Raw genomic sequence first — 20,485 nt, 5'->3', positions numbered from 1 at the left:
CTTTTGAGGTGAGGCTGTGGTAGGTATTTCAACTACGGGAAAAGGTAATCATGAGCTTAACGGCATAAATGCCACTAAGAGATCTGAGAGTGGGCATGGTGTAGCGTCGTCAAGGTTGAACTGTTTCTTGCTAGTGATTAAGATGGAGCTGTACTTCCCCATGGTCCTTCTGCTTCTGAATCTCAGCACAGCCTTAACCTAATAAGAATCCAGAGGACGGCTGACAGTCTTGGAACAAAGTGTTGAAAGAGTTTAATGAGTAATCCATCAAGATGGCCCTCCAATAATGACACACCAGATGGCTCCACAACATTACGCTTCTCGGCAAAATAATCACTAATTAATCTTGTACGTGTGTTATTTGCGTCACCCACACAGCTAAATAAAGTTCAACAACAAACCTACCATAAAATTCCAGTTTATTTTTCTTTCGGGTAGTCAAGCCATGAACAAACTGAGAGATAAAAATCCATCTCCAAACCACAGTTACGATGGGAACAGCCTAGTGTAGCTTTGTTAAGCCTGATCTATTCATTGCATTACTACACTCCAAACCCTGACTCAACAGGATTATCAAAATTCTTTAAAAGCAAAGAGAATTCTGCATAACATAATTTACTTTTGAATCACAAGTACTTGAGAAAGTTAATAGGATGAAAAGCATATTATAAAATAGGCTTGTGTTGTTCAGTGCTAGATTTCTATACATAGAAATATACATAGATTTCTATACTTACAACATATTTTCAAAACTCAGTAATATTTTCCTTATCCAGAGGCCCAACCCCTGGAAGTCCCAGCCCCTCCCAAATGTAGTCCATAATTGTGAAGTGATAGAAAAATGTCTCTGAATCAAGAAAATAATAATAAAATAATCTTGCTAAATCATGTTTTTATTTCTATCATATATTATTCATTTTTATTTTCTGTGTAATACTTAAGAATGGTATTGTTTCATCAGCAGCACACAGCGTACTTGAGGTAGTAATTGTGATTAGTATGTGGGGAGAAATATTTTGGAAGGAAATCCACTCAAAATAGAAAAAAATGACAGCTGATGATATGATATTAGGGAGAAAAAAAGCTAAAAAGCAGACAGAGGTTAGTTGCTAAATTATCAAATAACAGGCATTCATCAAGCTGATTCTGAGTCATAAAGATTTTGTTGAACTTCTTACTCTCTGTGTAAGGAGACAGGGGAGTGGTCATTTTAGAAACTCTTCAAAATATTATAATTTTTTTAGAGTTGGCATTTCAAAAGGTGAAGTTAGCCATGTGGAAAAATCAAATAGGTAGCACATTATATCCTCTCACAAGGTCAAATAAAAGTGAACTATTACTATATTTAGGAATTTGTGAGGTAAGTCCACATTCTCAATAGTTCTATGGTTACTGAAAGAAGTAGGTATTTGAGATTTCATTGATTTTTTTTTAAAGCATCATTTCCACATAGAAAAATCTTGTGCGGCTTGCTTTTTAACAATCATAATCAGGAAGTAGAAGTGGATAATATGGTGATATAGAATAGATAAGATAAAATAGATTCTGTTTGGAAGACATAAAAACAGAGGCATAGTTTAGATCAACCGTGAGGAATGCACTAGGTAATTAAGTACATAATATTCCCGAATAAAGGAGCAGAGTAGAGGCGAAGCAGCCAGGGCATGCAAACCTGCTGCCTGGGTTCAAATCCTGACTCCCTCACTTGCTGGCTGTGTGACTTGGCAACAGACTGGCATTATCTGGGCTTCAGTGCACTCATTGCAAAATGAGGATAATAAAATATTTACATCAAAGTTTTGTTGTGAGGATAAACAGAGATAATATGTGCAATGTGCTTAAAATAAGGTCCGCCATGTAAAAAGCATTCTAAAACTTGAGTTATTATCAGTTAGTTGATACTTAAGAAAGGATACATCAAGTAGCACTTAGTCTAGTGCTAAAACAATGAGGAAACTGGTAGCTGGTGTTGATCTAAGCCTCCAGGTCATGTTAAACACTTATAATTCAACATCTTTAAAGTCCTCCAGGTGATCAAACTGGAGTCTTTTGTGTGTAGACGATGAATCTGCTCTAGAATATACCTCTACTTTCTCCTAGACAGCAAAGAACACTAGCAGGATCCCAAAGATTTGGTGTCATAGTTATAAAGAAAGATTTCCAGAGGTAATATACCCTGCACACTGGGTTTACAATCCAAAACCTGACAACGCCAGGGATCATCGAGAAAGCCCCTGGCTTAGGAGAGAGGTGGGCAGGACTGACTGACCAGGACATGCTGAGCTGACACTGCTGAGAAATATTGGTGACAGGGGAATCACAGTGACAGCAGCCAGAACACAGATGAATTCTTAGGAAACCATAATATTTGCTCAGGATTCCAAAACAACCCATTAAGAAAAAAACAATTGGCATTGAGAGTAACACAATCATAAATCAGTGGCCCTTATCAGAGACAGAGTAGAACAGTCAAGTTGCCTAATATCAGCAGGTATTAAGAAATTATTGAAATATTAAGAGCAATGCTAATTTATTTTATTTTATCTTAAGTTTACTTATTTATTTAGAGAGAGAGGGAGAAAAAGAGAGAACATAAGTGGGGAAGGGGCAGAGAGAGGATCCCAGTGCAAAGCCTGCCTTGGAACTTGAACTCACAAACTGCAGGATCATGACCTGAGCTGAAGTCAAAAGTCAGATGCTTAATAGACTGAGCCACCTAAGGTGCCCCGGCTGAAATTTTTTTTTTAAGAGGGACCTATGTAATACTGGTGTGGAGAACTGGTTTAAGGTCTATGTTATATAATAACTACATGATATCAAGATGTTTATTTCACAAATACAGTATATCCCTCTGTATAACTGGTAGTTCCATCATTGTACAAAATGGACTACATTTCAACAAGACTTTATTATATTTATATGTATTATAGGTGCATAGAATGGTAATTCATATAAGAGAAAATCACTTTGAGTTTATCCAAGAACCGTGTAAGGAAACTGTAATAGTCACAAAAGCCAAGGCAATAATAAGTTATTCTGGAAAGCAACATTCCCTCTAAAATTCAGCATACTGGAATGCCTGGGTGGCTCAGTGGGTTGAGCATCAACTCCTGATATCAGCTCAGGTCATGATCCCAGGGTTGTGGGATCGAGCTCCATGTTGCTTCTGTGCTGAGCATGGAGCCTGCTCAATATTCTCTCTCTCTCTCTCTCTCTCTCTCTCTCTCCCTCTCCCTCTCCCTCTCCCTCTCCCCCCCTTTCCCCATGTGTGCTCTCTCTAAAAAATAAAAATAAAACAAATAAATAAAATAAAATAAATAAAATAAAATAAAATTCAGCATACATTCTGTAAAATTTCCACCAGTAAGCCTGGCTGAATGAGCTGAAAGGAGGGGGGGGGGGATGCAGTGAGTTAATTTATTAGACAGGGGGTTTCCCCAGCATGTGTTGGTTCACATCAGCAACAGTACATGCTACTGAACAAGCACACATGTGTATCAAGGAGAAACATGCTCAACTGCAGGTCGTGGGGTTGAATTTGAATCCCAGTTTAGTTCTGTGACTGCATATCCTGAGTAAGTCATCTTGTTTCTCTGGACCTTAGAGTCAGCATCCATAAGTGCAGGGCTGGATTGCCACATTCTTTCCAACTTGGATTCTCTGGCATTCAACCAAGCTTCAACTGGAAGTTGTGGCAAAAATGCTGCCACCCTTATTTTGCCTCTTTGTGTCAAAGGGAAATTGATTTTTCTTCTTCTGCAAATAATCCTTCCACGTCTATGGCCAATTCTCCAAAAAAAAAAAAGTACAGTATAAAGTATACTACCTGAATTGAATTTCAGTTGCTTAAAACTCAGTCCTCATGATGACCTAGGGCTGCTACAGTAAAGAATTTTGTGTCCAGAGCAAATATCACACTTATTTCAAACAAATAGGAACTGGATTGATGAGTATTTTATATTTATATATTTTTTCTGAAGCTAGTTGTAAAAATACAGGCATGATATGGGAATAACCAGTAATTCACCCCATGTAACAAAATGACCTGGATGCATTTGGTTTGAAAATCAAATGTCACTCCTAAAGAATAAGCAACATAGTCTTCTGATAATACCTAATAGCATCTCTTTTTTTAAAAAAAAAAAATCACTATTCATTAATGTATTTAAATCATGATGAAGTATAAGACTTAGCATCCAAGATCCATAGCCTTGGTCATAGAAAAAGGCACAGTTACTATGAAATTTCTAAACAAAGCCAGATGTAATTTCCTTTAATACTATTTTGCAGAAACCGGTGCTTCTACTGGAGGAGCAGTTTGGGGCATCAGAACTAATGTCTGAAACTCTCTAGATTACCTTTACCACCTGCTGTTCTCTTTTTAAAATAAAAATCCCAGTTGGCATAAACACATGTAACTTATCAGTTTCATTTTCTCATGTTTGTGTCTTTATGCTGGGTTTTGTGTGTGTTGGAAATAAGCAATGTCTGGGAATTCCTGATTTTTAATACACAATACATGGCATGGTTCTACTCAATAGAGATGGTCCCTTGCAAGGAACAAAGTTTGGAAATGAGAAGGTGTAAGTTTGTTAAATGAGATGCAATCATTAAAATAACTGCTCTTTTTTCCATTTAAAAACAGCACAACCATCCATCAATAATCTGACTTTAATTTTAAATATCAAAAAGTTATGACATTTCACAGAAGTGAGAATGAGGCAGACTCACAAACCAGAATGAAGAAATACAGATTAAAGGATCCTAATTAAAGGATTAACACCCCCTAAAAAATTACTTTTGTACAATAAGCCAAAATTTAAACACCAGATGTTTTTAAATTAAAATCCAATCTAAAAATATGGTTTCATAAGATGTGTAGACAACTCTACTGCCAAAATTCGAATCAAGATACTCTAGATGCTATATAGATGAGAACAATAAGACATGACTGATCCTCAGTGGGTTTGTAATATTTGTGGACCACCCTTCTACATTTGCACCTGCTGCAGAGTGCACAGCACTTTATGTGGCAGTAGTTAGAGCACAGACTTTGAGCAACATTGTCTGGCTGTGCTGCATATTAGAAATCCTCTGGTTTTGGATTTGAATTTTTAAAACTTTCACTATCATGAACAATCTTGTGATAAACATTCTGGTGACATACCTCCTGCTTGACTTCTCCCCTGAATAACTATATTGTATCCAAGAGCCTGTGTGACATCTCCACTTGAATATTGTACAGGCCCCTTGCATTTATCATTGCAAAACCAAACTGCTGACTTTCATCTCACACCTGCTCTTTTTCAGTCTTTCCCATATCAGCAAATGTCAGTGATATTCATTTAACTTCTCCAGCCAAAACACTTGAATTGTTTTCGATGTCTGTCTTTCTTTCACTTATCACATCCAGTCCAGGAGCATATTCTGATGATTGTTCCTTGTGAACCCAGAATCTACCCACCTCCACCACCCCCAGCCCAAGCTTGTATCATCTCTTGATGAGATCTCATTCAGAGAGGAGATGACATTCAGATTAGTTTCCCTTCATGCCCTGCTCTTTGCCACAGTGATCATTTTAAAATGTAAACCCAGCAATTCCATTTATAGGTATTTATCTGAAGAAAACAAAAACACTATTTCAAATAGACACATGCACCCCTATGTTCATAGTAGCAGTATTTACAATAGCCAAGATATGGAAGCAACCCAACTGTCTATCAATAGATAAATGGATAAAGAAGATGTGATCACACACACACACTCACACACACACACACACACACACACACACACACACACACACACAGGAATATTAATCGGACACAAAAAAAGAATGAGATCCTGCCACTTGTGATAACACAGGTGGGCCTAGAGGATATTATACTAAGTGAAATAATTCAGATTGAGGAAGATAAATACTGGATAATTTCACTTATGTGTGTAATCTAAAAAACATGAACAAACAAATCAAAACACAGACTCATATATACAGAGAACAAATTGGATGATTACTAGAGAGGAGGGGGTTGGGGGCTAAACAGAGTTGGTGAAGGGAATTAAGAAGTACAGTCTTCCATCAGAATTACAAAAGTATGGCCAACTAATCTTTGACAAAGCAGGAAAGAATATCCAGTGGAAAAAAGACAGTCTCTTTAACAAATGGTGCTGGGAGAACTGGATAGCAACATGCAGAAGAATGAAACTAGACCACTTTCTTACACCATTCACAAAAATAAACTCAGAATGGATAAAGGACCTGAATGTGAGACAGGAAACCATCAAAACCCTAGAGGAGAAAGCAGGAAAAAACTTCTCTGACCTCAGCCACAGCAATTTCTTACTTGACACATCTCCAAAGGCAAGGGAATTAAAAGCAAAAATGAAGTATTGGGACCTCATGAAGATAAAAAACTTCTGCACTGCAAAGAAAACAATAAAAAAAACTAAAAGGCAACCAACAGAATGGAAAAAGATATTTGCAAATGACATTTCAGACAAAGGGCTAGTATCCAAAATCTGTAAAGAACTCACCAAAGTCCACATCCAAAAAACAAATAAATTCCAGTGAAGAAATGGGCAGAAAACATGAATAGGCACTTCTCTAAAGAAGACAGAAGGCACATGAAAAGATGCTCAACATCACTCCTTATCAGGGAAATACAAATCAAAACCACACTGAGATATCACCTCATGCCAGTCAGAGTGTTTAAAATGAACAAATCAGGAGACTATAGATGCTGGAGAGGATGTGGAGAAATGGGAACCCTCTTGCACTGTTGGTGGGAATGCAAACTGATGCAGTAACTCTGGAAAACAGTGTGGAGGTTCCTCAAAAAATTAAAAATAGATCTACCCTATGATGCAGCAATAGCACTGCTAGGAATTTACCCAAGGGATACAGGAGTGCTGATGCATAGGGGCACTTGTACCCAATGTTTATGGCAGCACTCTCAACAATAGCCAAATTATGGAAAGAGCCTAAATGTCCATCAACTGACGAATGGATAAAGAAGATGAAGTTTATATATACAATGGAATACTACTTGGCAATGAGAAAGAATGAAATCTGGCCATTTGTAGCAACGTGGATGGAACTAGAGAGTGTTATGCAAAGTGAAATAAGTCAGGAAGAGAAAGACAGATACCATATGTCTTCACTCTTATGTGGATCCTGAGAAACTTAATAGAAGACCATGGGGGAGGGGAAGGAACAAAAGTTAGAGAGGGAGAGAGCCAAACCATAAGAGACTCTGAAAAACTGAGAATAAACTGAGGGTTGATGGGGGGGGGGGGGGGGGGAGGGTTGGTGATGGGCACTGAGGAGGGCACCTGTTGGGATGAGCACTGGGTGTTGTATGGAAACCAATTTGACAATAAATTTCACATTAAAAAAAGAAGTACAATCTTCTAGTTATAAAATGAATAATGACACAGGGATATAGTGTACAGCATAGGAAATATAGTCAGTAATATTGTAACAACTTTGTGTGGTGACAGATGGTAACCTGACTGACTGTTGAGAACGGTCTAATGTATATAAATATTGAATCACTGTGTGATACACCTGAAACTAATACAATATTGTAGGTCCACTATTCTTCAATAATAAAATATAAATAAGATCATTACATTCTTAGTACAATCTTCCAACAAGTTCTCATATTTCTCAGAACAGAGCTCAAATTCCTCGACTTGGCCTTAGAAAATCCTACCTGATCTGGCCACCAGTTACTTATCTGTCTTCTATTATTCACTCCTTCACAGATCCTGCCCTAGAGCACAGACCTCCTTGCTGTACCTCAGACATACCAGGCATGTGCCTGCCATGAGGCTTTGCACTCTCCGCCTGGAATGCCAGCACTCTTTGTCCAAAGAGTTGGACATCCCACTTCATTCCTTCAGTTGATCTCTGGCCAAGGCCACGACATCAGTGATTACATACCTGACTGCACAGTATAAAACAGGATTCACTCTCTACACATTTTTTTTACTTTGTCTTCTCTTCATAGCACTCACCACCACTTACCACATTACACATGTATCTATTTATTATTAATCTTCCAATGAACATGCAAGCTCCATGTGAATGGGAACTCTTTTTTTCTTTTTGGTTGTTTTTAATTTGTTTGTTTACTTTTTTGGTTTGCTATCTTATCAGCACCTAAATTGTCTGTAATATTACAAGCAACTAAAAAAAAATCTATCAGCAAAAATGGACACAAGAATCCTATATTATTTCATAGAATGAATTCTTAGAAATAATACAGTCAAAAGTTACAGACATTTTTAAAGCACTGTTGAATATTGCAAACTTAATTTCTAAAAGTGTATATAATTTAAATTCTCACCAGGAGGTTATAACTGTATTGGTATCCCTGTAAACTTATGAACCATTTTGCATTAGGATTCATTTCCTCATTCCTCATTTGCTGGAATAAATGTCCTTCTTTAATTTGAATTAATTTGTGTTGTGATACATTATACTGAATTTTAGCTTAAAAAAAAAAAAAGAAAAAAAAAGAAAACGCCCCAGTCTTAATATATCTAGCATGAGTGAAAGAAAAATACATACAAAGTTTTCAGTGAAGGCTTTGAGAAAGGCTGGTTAGACCAGGCATGGAAGGGTATTAGACCCATGGGAAGAGTAAAGTCTTCAATTTCTCTCCAATCCTCCTAAAAATGCTTTCCTTTCTAATTCTTCATTTTTGATTTCTTTCCCTAGGATTTATCTTACTTATCTACTTAATTACATTATAAAACCTTTTATACTTCCTTTAATTTTTCTCCATTATTGATTCATACCAGGCTTTAGCAATTTACTCCATGAGTCTTCATTTCTTCATCTATCCATTCATCTACCCAACCATCCATCCATCCATCCTTCCACTCATTCATCCATCTTGCTATTCATCTAACATATAATTATTCACTTTATGCTTGGTTTCATTCCATGGATACAAAAGTGAATATAACATGCTCTCTGTTTATATCTTCAAAACACACAATGCAGTAGAATATGCTTTAAGAAAGCAGGTAATGACTCTGGCTTCAAATGAGACATGATAAAGAGCTTAGAAGTTGTCACTCCCATCCTTACAATAAGGAAAAGCTGAACAAGCTGAAAATCAACTTTTCCTGGAGCAATCAGACAACTGAGGTTGTAGGAAAACCTCTACCTGAAAATCTGCAGGGACAGGCTCATTCAGAGACATAGCCCAGATTTACTTACTTGGAGAATCAATTCATCCTTTCTTTCCATTAGTGATAAACCTAACAAAATATATACAGGATCAGTGTGTAAAAAACAGGAAAACACTGACAGAAGAAATAAAATACAGTATATTTCATGGATTGGAACACTAAGGTGCCATTTTGTTTCAATTTGATCTACAGATTCATTGCAATACCAATCAAAATCCCAGCAAGCTATTTTGTAGACACTGATAGAATCATTCTAGAGTTCAGATGGAAAGGCAAAAGACCCAGAATAAGCACCATAATACTGGAGAATAAAAACAAAGTTGGAAGAGTCACACTATATGACTTCAAGATTTACCTTAAAGCTATAGTAATAAAGAAAGTATGGTATTGGTTAAAGAATAGAAAAATAGATGACCAGGGGTGCCTGGGTGGTTCAGTTGGTTAAACGTCCGACTTCAGCTCAGGTCATGATTTCATGGTTGGTGAGTTTAAGCCCCACGTCGGGCTCTGTGCTGACAGCTCAGAGCCTGGAGCCTGCTTCAGATTCTGTGTCTCCCTCTCTCTACTCCTCCTCAGCTTGCACTCTGTCTCTCTGTCTTTCTCAAAAATAAGTAAACATTTAAAAAAAGAAAAGAAAAATAGATGACCAGAACAGAATACAAAGCCCAGAAATAGACCCATACAAATATAGTCAATTGATCTTAGACAAAGATGTAAGGGTTATTAAAAAAAAAAAAAAAAAAAAAAAGGGTAGTCTTTTCCAGGAATTATTGTGGTTTTACACAACCAATTGTTATGTGAAAAAAAAAAAAGCCCCAATGAACTTAGATACAGACACTTACATTATCACAGATGATGTAAGGTTCACTGTAAAGTGATGCCCCACTGGCCCGCCCTTCATACTTTTCTTTGGAAAGAAGTTATGAATTGTAGCCCAAACTTAAGGAGTGAGGAGTTACCCTCCATCTCATTAAGGGTAAAATGTATACATAAATTATTTGTAAATTTTTGGCAATGGACCTTTGTTTTTATCCTTTATTTATTATTTGTTTATTCATTCATTCATTCATTCTCTATCAGTATGAACCTATGGATGCATTTTTAAAAAAATATTTTACAATATAATCCAGTGGTACTTTATTTTGTTGCAAAAATTGTTCCATCTCTGGTCACTGGGAACTCTTTCAGTTGGCTCCCATGTCCCCTTAGCATACCTCCATCATTATGTGTACCCTTAAATACATATTACTAACTGAAAGAAGCCAGCTTAAAAAGATTATAGACTGTACGACTCCATTTATATGACATTATAGAAAAGGCAAAGCAAGAGAGATGGTAAACAGATCAATGGTTGCCTGATGTGATGAAAATGACATTTTATATCTGGTTTTCCTGCCCCAAACCTATAATCCCAGTTTAATAATGCAAAAAAAAAAAAAAAAAATCAAACATATTCCAATCCAGGGACAGTTTATAAAATACCTGACTATTACTCAAGACTGTCAAGGTCATAAAAAACAGGAGAGTCTGAGAAACTCTCACAGTTTAGAGATGGTTGCCAAGACATGACAATTAAATGTAATGTTGTAACTTAGATGGGATCCCAGGACAGAAGAAGGACATTAGGTAAAAAGAAAGACAATCTGAATAAATTATGGACTTTAGTTAATAATGTATCAATATTGGTTTCTTCATTGTGACAAATGTATCATACTAACATAAGACATCAATAACAAAGGAACTGGGGTGGGAGAAATTGCGAAGAGCAATCAATGAAATTGTATTCAGTAGCATGGAAGAGTTGAAGTTGTTTTCAAGAACTCAGAATAAAGATAAATGAAAGATGCATTGGTCACATCCCCAAAGGGCTTCCTGCCTGGCTGTCTTCTGATCTATGTTCCACAATGTTGTCCTTTGATCTTCTAAAGAACAAACTCTAACTTTGTATTTGTTCTAAGGATCAAATATAATGCAACTAAAGTTATTTAACATCGTCTCTGGAACAGAGTAGAAACAAACAAATGTGGCTATCATTTTGTTGCTTTCCAACTTAAATCTATTCAAAGTTACCAACACCTCCCCATCACCCAACTCAGTCCTTAATGATGTCCTTGGGGGCAAGTTTCATCCCTGCTCTACAAAGAAGTTGTTTCTGATAACTTATCCTGCCCAAGCCCTGCCTTTGCATTATATTCACTCATTCTTTCAGTCAAACTAGATGGTCTGGAGCAGGCTGGTTTTCTCTTCTGTGCCTTTACTCTAGTATTTATTATATCCAGAGAAGCCCCCTGGCTTATCTCCACCGGGTGAAATTCTATGCAATCCCCAGGGTCCACTCAAATACAGCCTTCCTTCATGAAGTCTTTTCTAAACCCGCCAGGAGTGCACCCTCCCTCCAATGAGCTCCCAATGCTTGATATCTTTTATTGTAACTAATTGTGTTCTGGTATTAGTCTTTCATATTATTTCACAAAGATCCTGAAGGATACGTTATCTGCTTAAACTCTTTTTATTTCCCTGGCCAAGCACTCTACACCTGTTACATGTGGAATTTATCAATTGTGTTGAAAATAAAGAAAGGAAAAATGACTTTAACTTTAAAAAATATTTACTTTTGAGTATTTCTTTGATACCTATAATAAATTCCCACTTTGATAATAGATACAATTAAAGCTTACAATTCAGGGGCTGATATATTACTTTTAAAAGACAAAGTTGGACGAGCCTATGTGGCTCAGTTGGTTAGGTGTCCAACTCCCGATTTTGGCTCAGGTCATGATCTAACAGTTTGTGAGACTGGGCTCCACATCAGGCTCTGCGCTGAGGGCATCAAGCTTGCTTGGGATTCTGTCTCCCTTCTCAATGCCCCTACTCCACTTGTTCTCTCTCTCTCTCTCTCTCTCTCTCTCTCTCTCTCTCTCCCTCTCAAAATAATAAATTAATAAACATTTAAAAGACCAAATTAAGAGTTAATGTCTTGATTGAAGCCTCACATCGAATAGTTGCTCTAAGAATAACAAGAAGAAAATATGTAATTTGTATGAAAGGATTATTAAATTTATTATTTTGTACCTATAAATTGCAGTGTTTACTATAATAAAACTTGAGAATTTATTAAATTTTGAAAATAACAGAGGATAGAAAACCTTCAAATGTCATCATCTCAATTTTTAATTAACACATGGCGCAAACACAAAAATTATTTCAACTCAATCAATCCACATTTTATATCCAAGTACATGCTTACATACATTTGGATAGAAAACAGCTAAAACCCAATTAACTTTTCTTCCAGAAATCTTTGAGCCCAACTTTGTTTTAAAGTAGGCTTCACCCTCAGCACTGAGCCCAACATGGAGCTTGAACTCACAATCCTGACATCAGGACCTGAGCTGAGATCAATAGCTGAATATTCAACTGACTGAGCCACCCAGGCAACCCTAAACCCAACTTAAAAAACAAAACAAAACAAAAACAAACAGTAAAATACTCAGACTAAAGGCATTTGAGGTGAGACTCCTGGAACTTGGGACCTTACCCATTCCTCCACTGATGACATAAATGGGCCTAAGTCTAGTCCCTTAATTTTGCCCGTGGTAAGAAATGTTGTATTGCCTAAACCACAGTTTTAGAGTAACTAGCTGAAACAAATTCTGAATGTAAAAACTTCACAAAAGCAACACAGCTTGAGACTTAACTATGTTTAAAAAAAAAGAAAGAAAATATATTTTATTCACATGAAAAAAACTGTTAATAAGAAATTTAGTCTAATTACAAAAATGTCTAATGGGAACGGTCTATGAAGTGTGGTTATGAATAAAGATATGGTAAAATCCATTTTAATCATATTAATTATTTAGCATGTTCAGAATTTGAATTTGAGTAACAAAATAAATTTTGAAATTGGAAGAAAAAAGACAAAAGCTTTATGTAAATAATTGCTTCCAGAATTTTTATTTATTTTTTCAGAAATTTTTATTTACATCATTAATAATAGAACTAATTACTTGAATTGTTTAGTTTTTATTGATTAAAATGGTGGAAGTAGGGGCACCTGGGTGGCTCAGTCGGTTGAGTGTCTGACTTCGGCTCAGGTCGTGAGCTCATGGTTCATGAGTTTGAGCCCCGCGTCGAGCTCTGTGCTGACAGCTCAGGGCCTGGAGCCTGCTTCAGATTCTGTGTCTCCCTCTCTCTGCTCCTTCCCTGCTCACACTCTGTGTCTCTCTCAAAAATAAATAAAGATTGAAAAAAAAAAACTACAGAAAATGGTGGAAGTGGTAAAAATAATTTGTAAAGTAAGGCATGTAAATGTACAATTTGAATATGAAGAGAGCAAAGTTGTTAAAAAAAAAACTAGTATCAATGATAATAAAATACCACCCTTTTTAAAGTTAGCAAGTATGCAATGATAGGGAAACATACTGTATCAGAGAAATAAAAGCTTCATAGTAGTATTTATTTCCGCTTTCAATCTTCTTTGCCACCTCCTCCTTTGTTTCAGTTAATACAACAGTGATATCAATATGTAGGTACCAGGTTGATGGATGAACACCAACATTTTATCTGCCTTATATCAAAACAATCTATTATAAACTGGGAGCTCATTTTAGTTTTGATCAGCATCTTCAGAAATTGACTGTAATTAATAGATAACAGATCACACCTGTCAGAATGGCTACAATCAAAAACACAAGAAACAAGTGTTGATGAGGATGTGGAAAAAAAGGAACATTCATGCACTGTTGGTAGGAATACAGGTTGGTGCAGCCACTGTGGAAAATAGTATGAAGTTTCTTCAAAAAGTTCAAAATATAACTACCCTACAATCCAACAATTGCACTATTGGGTATCTATCCCAAAAATACAAATACACAAATTCAAAGGGATAGCACACCCCTATGTTTATAGCAGCAGTATTTACAATAGCCAAATTATGAAAGCAGCCCAAATGTCCATCAATAGATGAATGGATAAAGAAGATGTAGTATGTATACATATTATTCAGCCATAAAAAAAAGGATACAATCTAAAAAAAATAAAATCTTGCCATTTGCAGTAACATGGATGGGGCTAGAAAGTATAATCGTAAGTGAAATCAATCAGAGAAAGACAAATGTCATATGATCTCATTCATATATGGAATTTAAGAAACGAAACAAATGAGCACAAGAAAAAGAGAGAGAAACCAAGAAAGAGGCTCTTAACTACAGAGAACAAAATGGGTGATGGGGATGGGGATTAAGAGCACACTTGCCACGATGAGCACTGAGTAATGTATAGAATTGCTGAATCACTATATTGTACACCTCAAATGAATATAACACTGTATGTTAACAATATTGGAATTAAAATTAAATACTTAATAAAAAAAAGATTCAATATAGGTGTAGCTTAGTAAGCAGTCACAGGAGTGCCATCTCTTCTATGTAGAAATCACAACTCCAATTTATAGGATGCAAAAATATTTTACTATTATGCTCACGCTTATTTTTACTTACTTCAAATGAAAACTTCTGTGCAACCAATTGAGGTGTCCAAACATAGCAGGCATAGACCAGGAATTTGATGAGTTGTATGCTATCTATTGGCATGCTCTATATGACTTTAAATTTGAAGTGTTCCTTGTGATTACAGTATGTAATGAAGTTGTTAGCTCCCTGCACTCTGTCTTCTGAACCTGAAGCTTTACTAAATCTGCTCTCTCAGAAAGGTCACCGATGACTACCTAGTACAAAGGAGAGCTTCCCCTTGCTCTCTCAGTGCTCTCTCCTTAACAAGCCACTGATGAATCTCTCTTCGTGGAACCTCTATTTGATGCCCTCCAAACTCTATCTATTTTGCTGTATTTCCCACTGGCTCCCAGACTCTTCTCTGTTGTTGTCCTCCCAAATGCTATAGTGAGGAACTCTCTTGAAATTTATCTTTGCAAGGGATCACATTTGCCTTTACTTTTTCTACATGCTTTCTTCTTTGGCAAGCTCATCGAATTTCAAAGCTTTGATTTCCAAATGTATAGCTCATTCATTCACTTAGTCAGTACAGGGGGGAAAGTACCAAACAAGGTGCCAGTCCTATTCTTAGGAAGTGTGTAGTGTATTTTAATAGGCAAAACAGGCAAATAAATGGGCCAACCACACCATGTAATAAGAATTTCAAGGAAGTAAGTGCAGTGTTCTGGAAACACATTAAAAAGACTATTCAATCTTGAGAGGTCAGGACACTGTTCTGAAAGAGTTGATATATAATTCAAACCCTAAATGAAAGGCAGGAGCTATGAAGCAAAGAGGAGGTTCCTAGTAAAGAAAACAGCACATGGAAATGCTTGTGATCAAGAGGATAATGCCATTTAACAAACAGCCAGCAATCTGGTGGCTATGAGGCACAGGGTGGGGCAAGAAATTGTGATCTGAGTGGACACAATGGTAAATATGGTTACTTCAAAAAGGGTTACATATTCAAGCTAAAAAGTTTAGACTGTATCCTATAGGCAATGCGGGATCAATTGGAGTTATGAAACCTCAGAAGAGACATGCTTAGATGGAGTTTTGGAAAGGTCATTGTAGATGCAGTAAAATGAATATATGGGTGTGGGACAAGGAAGAAGGGACATGAGTTAGAAGACTGTGGTCATTCCCCATAAGATGTGACTATGGCTAGAATTAGGCAATGCAGAGATATTTTTTTCCACTGAGGTATTTTATTTGTACGTATATATTATACCCCCAGGAAAAGAATTCCAGGACTTTCCCTTCTATGTGTTTTCATCTTGCTTCTTCATGGTCCATGATGTCAGCTGAGGCTGTTAGTACAATGAAATCAAACTAGTGGGATCAGAGAAGATTATTCTGCCATTTTTCTAGATCTTTGTGTTGTACATCAAATCTGGGGCTGATCACTCCACACTTGTTTAACATGTCCATGAGGTTCACAACAACTTTCCTAGTTTTGTGATCATCAATGACTTCAAATTCACCAATGTAACTAACCATGCTTCTTCATCACAGTTAGAAACTGGACAATGACTTCTGAACATGGCCTGAATGGACAGGGAGCTTAGCATCTGCTTGTATTTTCAGCATTGTTAATGTTCTAGAGAGCATCTGCTAGAACATTCATGAGCACCATTATGGCAGCACAGAAAGATGGTGGAAAGAGCAGTGGAGAGATATTTAAGAGAAGTCTACACAGATTTGAGGATAAAATGATGAGGTCAGTTTTTATTTGTTGAATAAATGAAATGCCTGCTAAAAATCCAAGTGAAAATCTCTGTAATATAGTTAGATCTATAGACCAGGAAGTCAGAAGGAATTCTACACGCGTGTACACACTAGCAGTGAATTAAATAAAGAAGTACATGGCCTGTAGAGAGCCAATAAAGGAGAAAGACCATGTTTGTGTCTGAAAAACCCTGACAGTTAAGAGGCAAATAGAGAAATCTGTGAAGAATACTAAATCGGAGGGTGAGAAAGTTTTAGTGCAAACCAGACAATGGAGTAATGTAAGACAAGAGGGAGTCAAAAATGTTACAGTGAGGTCAAATTAAGGGCTTAGAAATGATAACTGAATTTAGCAACAAGAAGAATATTACTGGCCAGACTAAGTAAAGTTTCAGATTATAAGCAGAAGATACAAGCAAGATTCCAGTGAATTGAGAGATGAGTTATAGACAGAGGAATTAGAGACAGGACAGCTGAGTTTATAAAACTAAGAGAGAGGAAAGTAGCCAGGATGGACCATCTATCAACATAGAACTGTCTTGTAATGGGGAAAACCAGTGGTGAATAAATTGATTAGTATACGGCAGTTCAGGATAGACAAGAGAAATAGGAAGGATGCAATAAGAACCCTGAGGTGGTGCAAAAGGTCAGGATAACAAGCACAGGAAGCCTAACCCAGATGGGCAAGGAGACAAGAATGGTTATAGACACTGTCATGTTTTTTTGTGAAGCATAGTGAGTCAGAAAGTTGACAAATTTCCTCTTTGATTTATATTTTCACTAAAAGTTACAGTCTGCTGTTGAGAATGGCAGAGAATGAGTCTATTGGGAGACTTCAGGAAAATGAAGGCTTTGAATAATCACTCCCATTGAGTAGGAGCTATGACTACAAAACATGATTGCCAAGAGACCCTGAAGGCCTGATTGGGTTTGGAAACTTAGACACCTTGGGGACAATAATCTATAGCACTGAGTGTCTTTTCCATAGCATGTGCACAATTTTAGATAGAGACAGGCCCTTAGTGAGACTGACCCAGGATTATACACTCTGTTGGTGGATCACTGGAAGGACAGGCCAAGAGAAAATTGAAAGCATTTGTTAATTAAAGTGGCGGACTGTTTTGCTCCTGGTACAATGATTCCTCTAATGTCTGTCTTGCCTGTGAGAGGGGCAGTATGGGCATATTGACACCACTGCACCTCAAGTACAAGAACAAGCACATTTTGTGTGTGCATAATTGTTAAATGCATGAATGGTCCTATCTTCAAACCTGGGTCTCCGGTTACTGTTCAATCACACCATCACATCACAGGGAGAAGCCTGGGCTTCTACCATCCTCATTACTCAAAGAATATAACATTCCACAGGGGTGTTGTTTAAGATGATGGGAGAATTTTGCATCATTTGTATGATATAATCTAAGTAATAGCTTACACTTCTGCCCCATTCTTTATTTTTAAACTGTCTGCATCTCTGTCAACTTACTTGAAACTTTGTCTGTGACATGGTGTGCCTAAAATCAATGGTTTGCTCAAATGTCAAATGCAGATTTGACAGAATCTGCAGAAGTGCAGGAGCACTATGCAATGAGCATAGGCATGAGAAGGAACTGCATGAGCTCCTCCTTTCCAGCAATGCCGGCGGGGATGGTGGGGCGGAGGGCGGGGGAGCTCCCAGGTGCCAGGTACTCATGCTCGACTCTTTGCTCTTATTTCTCTTATAAAGGGCTAGGTGGAACAGTAGGGGTGTAGGTAAAGGCAAGTTAAGGCACCAAATTAAAATTTCCTTTATACTTTGAATAACTTCTTCCTGTTTATGATACTGCATCAGTGACCAAGAACTTATTAGGCTACCATTGTACATATGTTAGTATATTAAGCATTTTATCAAATTTGGGGGCCCAGTTGAGAGCTGGAAAACATTAATAAAATATAGGGGTTCATGATTATACAAAGGCAAGGAAATGGGGAAATACCTATTTCTAGAGGGACAAGATGTTCTCCTTCCTTGATGGCTGATCATTGCTTACCAGATGGAGCAGAAATGTCTCAGGAGAGCAATTCTAGGCTTTGCATGCCCAACCACCCAACACCTTCATCTTATCTCCTGTGTCATTCCAAAAAAACTGACCTACTTTCTCTCCCTAAACCATAGGAAAAGAAATGTCGACAACTGCTACTTTTCTAAGCTAGAAGCAAGTGGTCTGACCTTGAATCATGTTAGAAAAGATAGGATATCTGAAGGGGTCAGGATACTTTCCAATGGCTTTACATTTGTTGAAAAATTCTCAGGAAAAAAAAAAAAAAAGCATAACCTAAAGCAGTTATTTCACTTGCTATAATATCATTTCTGGCCTAGAGATAAATTTCCAAATGATAAATTTGGGTTTTTTTATGATTTTTATGAGACTTTATTATGTCCTTGCTATGCCTTTGCTTGGGTTTTCCAGTGTACTCTAATATTTCAACCAATAAATCATGATTGCTTCTAATAGGATCTACTATTTGCTCATAAAACTCATTTTTCCATGGAATAAAAGCAACCTCCTTTAGGCTGTTTCAGAACATTAGAGTAATTTCTTGTGGTTGGATAACATATATATCCTTGACTTTACTTAGGGGAAAATAGATTATTTGAAATCTATGGATGGATAAACCTGGAAAGTTTCACTTTCTGTTCTATAACTAGACACTTTGTATGGCACGGAGGGTCATGGGAACCTATTGTTTCACACTTTGAGGTAAACTTCCATCTAGAGTGTGAACCAAGAATATTGAAATATGAAAGATAAAAAATAATAACAGCCTATTTATATGTTAATATTTTCTTTGTTAAAATATTCAATTCAATAATATTTAAATGCCCAATATGTGCCAGGCACACTAAAGATGCCAGGGGCAGAGCAAATACAAAACGAAGACTCTGCTCGCAAAATGCACATTCTTTTTTTTAAATGTTTACTTATTTACTTTTTAAGATTTTTTAACGTGTATTTATTATTGAGAGACAGAGAGAGACAGAGCATGAGCATGGGAGGGACAGAGAGAGGAGGAGACACAGAATCTGAAGCAGCCTCCAGGCTCTGAGCTGTCAGCACAGAGCCCGACACGGGGCTCGATCTCACAAACTGCGAGATCATGACCTGAGCCAAAATCGGACGCTTAACCAACTGAGCCAACCAGGAGCCCCCAGTGTTTATTTATTTTTGAGACAGAGACAGAGTATGAGTAGGGGAGGGGCAGGGAAAGAGAGGGAGGCACAGAATCCTGAAACAGGCTCTAGACTCTGAGCTGTCAGCACGGAGCCCGACACGGCGCTTGAACTCAGGAACAGCGAGATCATGACCTGAGCCGAAGTTGGACGCTTAATCAACTGAGCCACCCAGGCTCCCCTCAAAACGCACATTCTAATGAATATGTGCCTCAGATTTTTTTAAATGACCTGAAGTCAGACCATCATGTGACAGTGGAGGGACAGCCCATGCCCCTTTCAACAAGGGTGGTATTATGTCAACATGCCTTTGGAAGAGGTCAATCCTCAAACATACCCTAAAAAGAGGTCAGTCCTAAGATGTCCTAGGAAGAGGTGAATCCTGGAGTCAGATATGAGAATTCAGAAACTGTGGCCAACAGTAGGATGAATACCTGTATCCTTTTCTTATTGACAAGAAATCAGTTAAGCCCTGACTCTGGGCCTGAATATGCCTGGAAGATTTTCAGGGTTTGGGATGTTGACCACTGTGCCTAGATGTGAGGAAGGCAACAGGGAATCAGTTTCTAAAGGACTTACCATCAGATCTGGACTGTGAAGGGGTAACAGTTACTTTCCATGCTGTATTTTCTTTTTACTATCTGTGACGCTCAAAAACATCTTGTGAAAACTTAGAGTCTGGGAGATGAAAGTGGGAGTCTGTGAGGATGTACAGTCTTCAAAGAACCCAAGTAGGAGTGGTGCCCTTGGTCAAGGTCCAAGTGATGGTAGCAGATGGTCACTGTGCTGGAACACAGCAATCTCAAAAGGGCAATGGTGGCTCTGGTAAGGATGTGGACATCACAAATAGGTG

The 20,485-nt window shown here is 37.4% G+C and overlaps 1 protein-coding gene and 1 pseudogene across 9 annotated transcripts in view; both read right to left on the bottom strand.

The window, feature by feature from the left end:
- Positions 1 to 20,485, bottom strand: part of RGS7 (regulator of G protein signaling 7) — a 515,497-nt gene that overhangs the window by 137,995 nt on the left and 357,017 nt on the right. The window lies entirely within an intron of this gene.
- On the bottom strand, positions 15,864 to 16,332 carry LOC122212363 (annotated as a pseudogene).

This window comes from Panthera leo, chromosome F3, assembly GCF_018350215.1.
Source record: "Panthera leo isolate Ple1 chromosome F3, P.leo_Ple1_pat1.1, whole genome shotgun sequence".
Classification (NCBI taxonomy): Eukaryota; Metazoa; Chordata; class Mammalia; order Carnivora; family Felidae; genus Panthera; species Panthera leo.
This window is presented reverse-complemented; position numbering and strand designations above follow the sequence as displayed.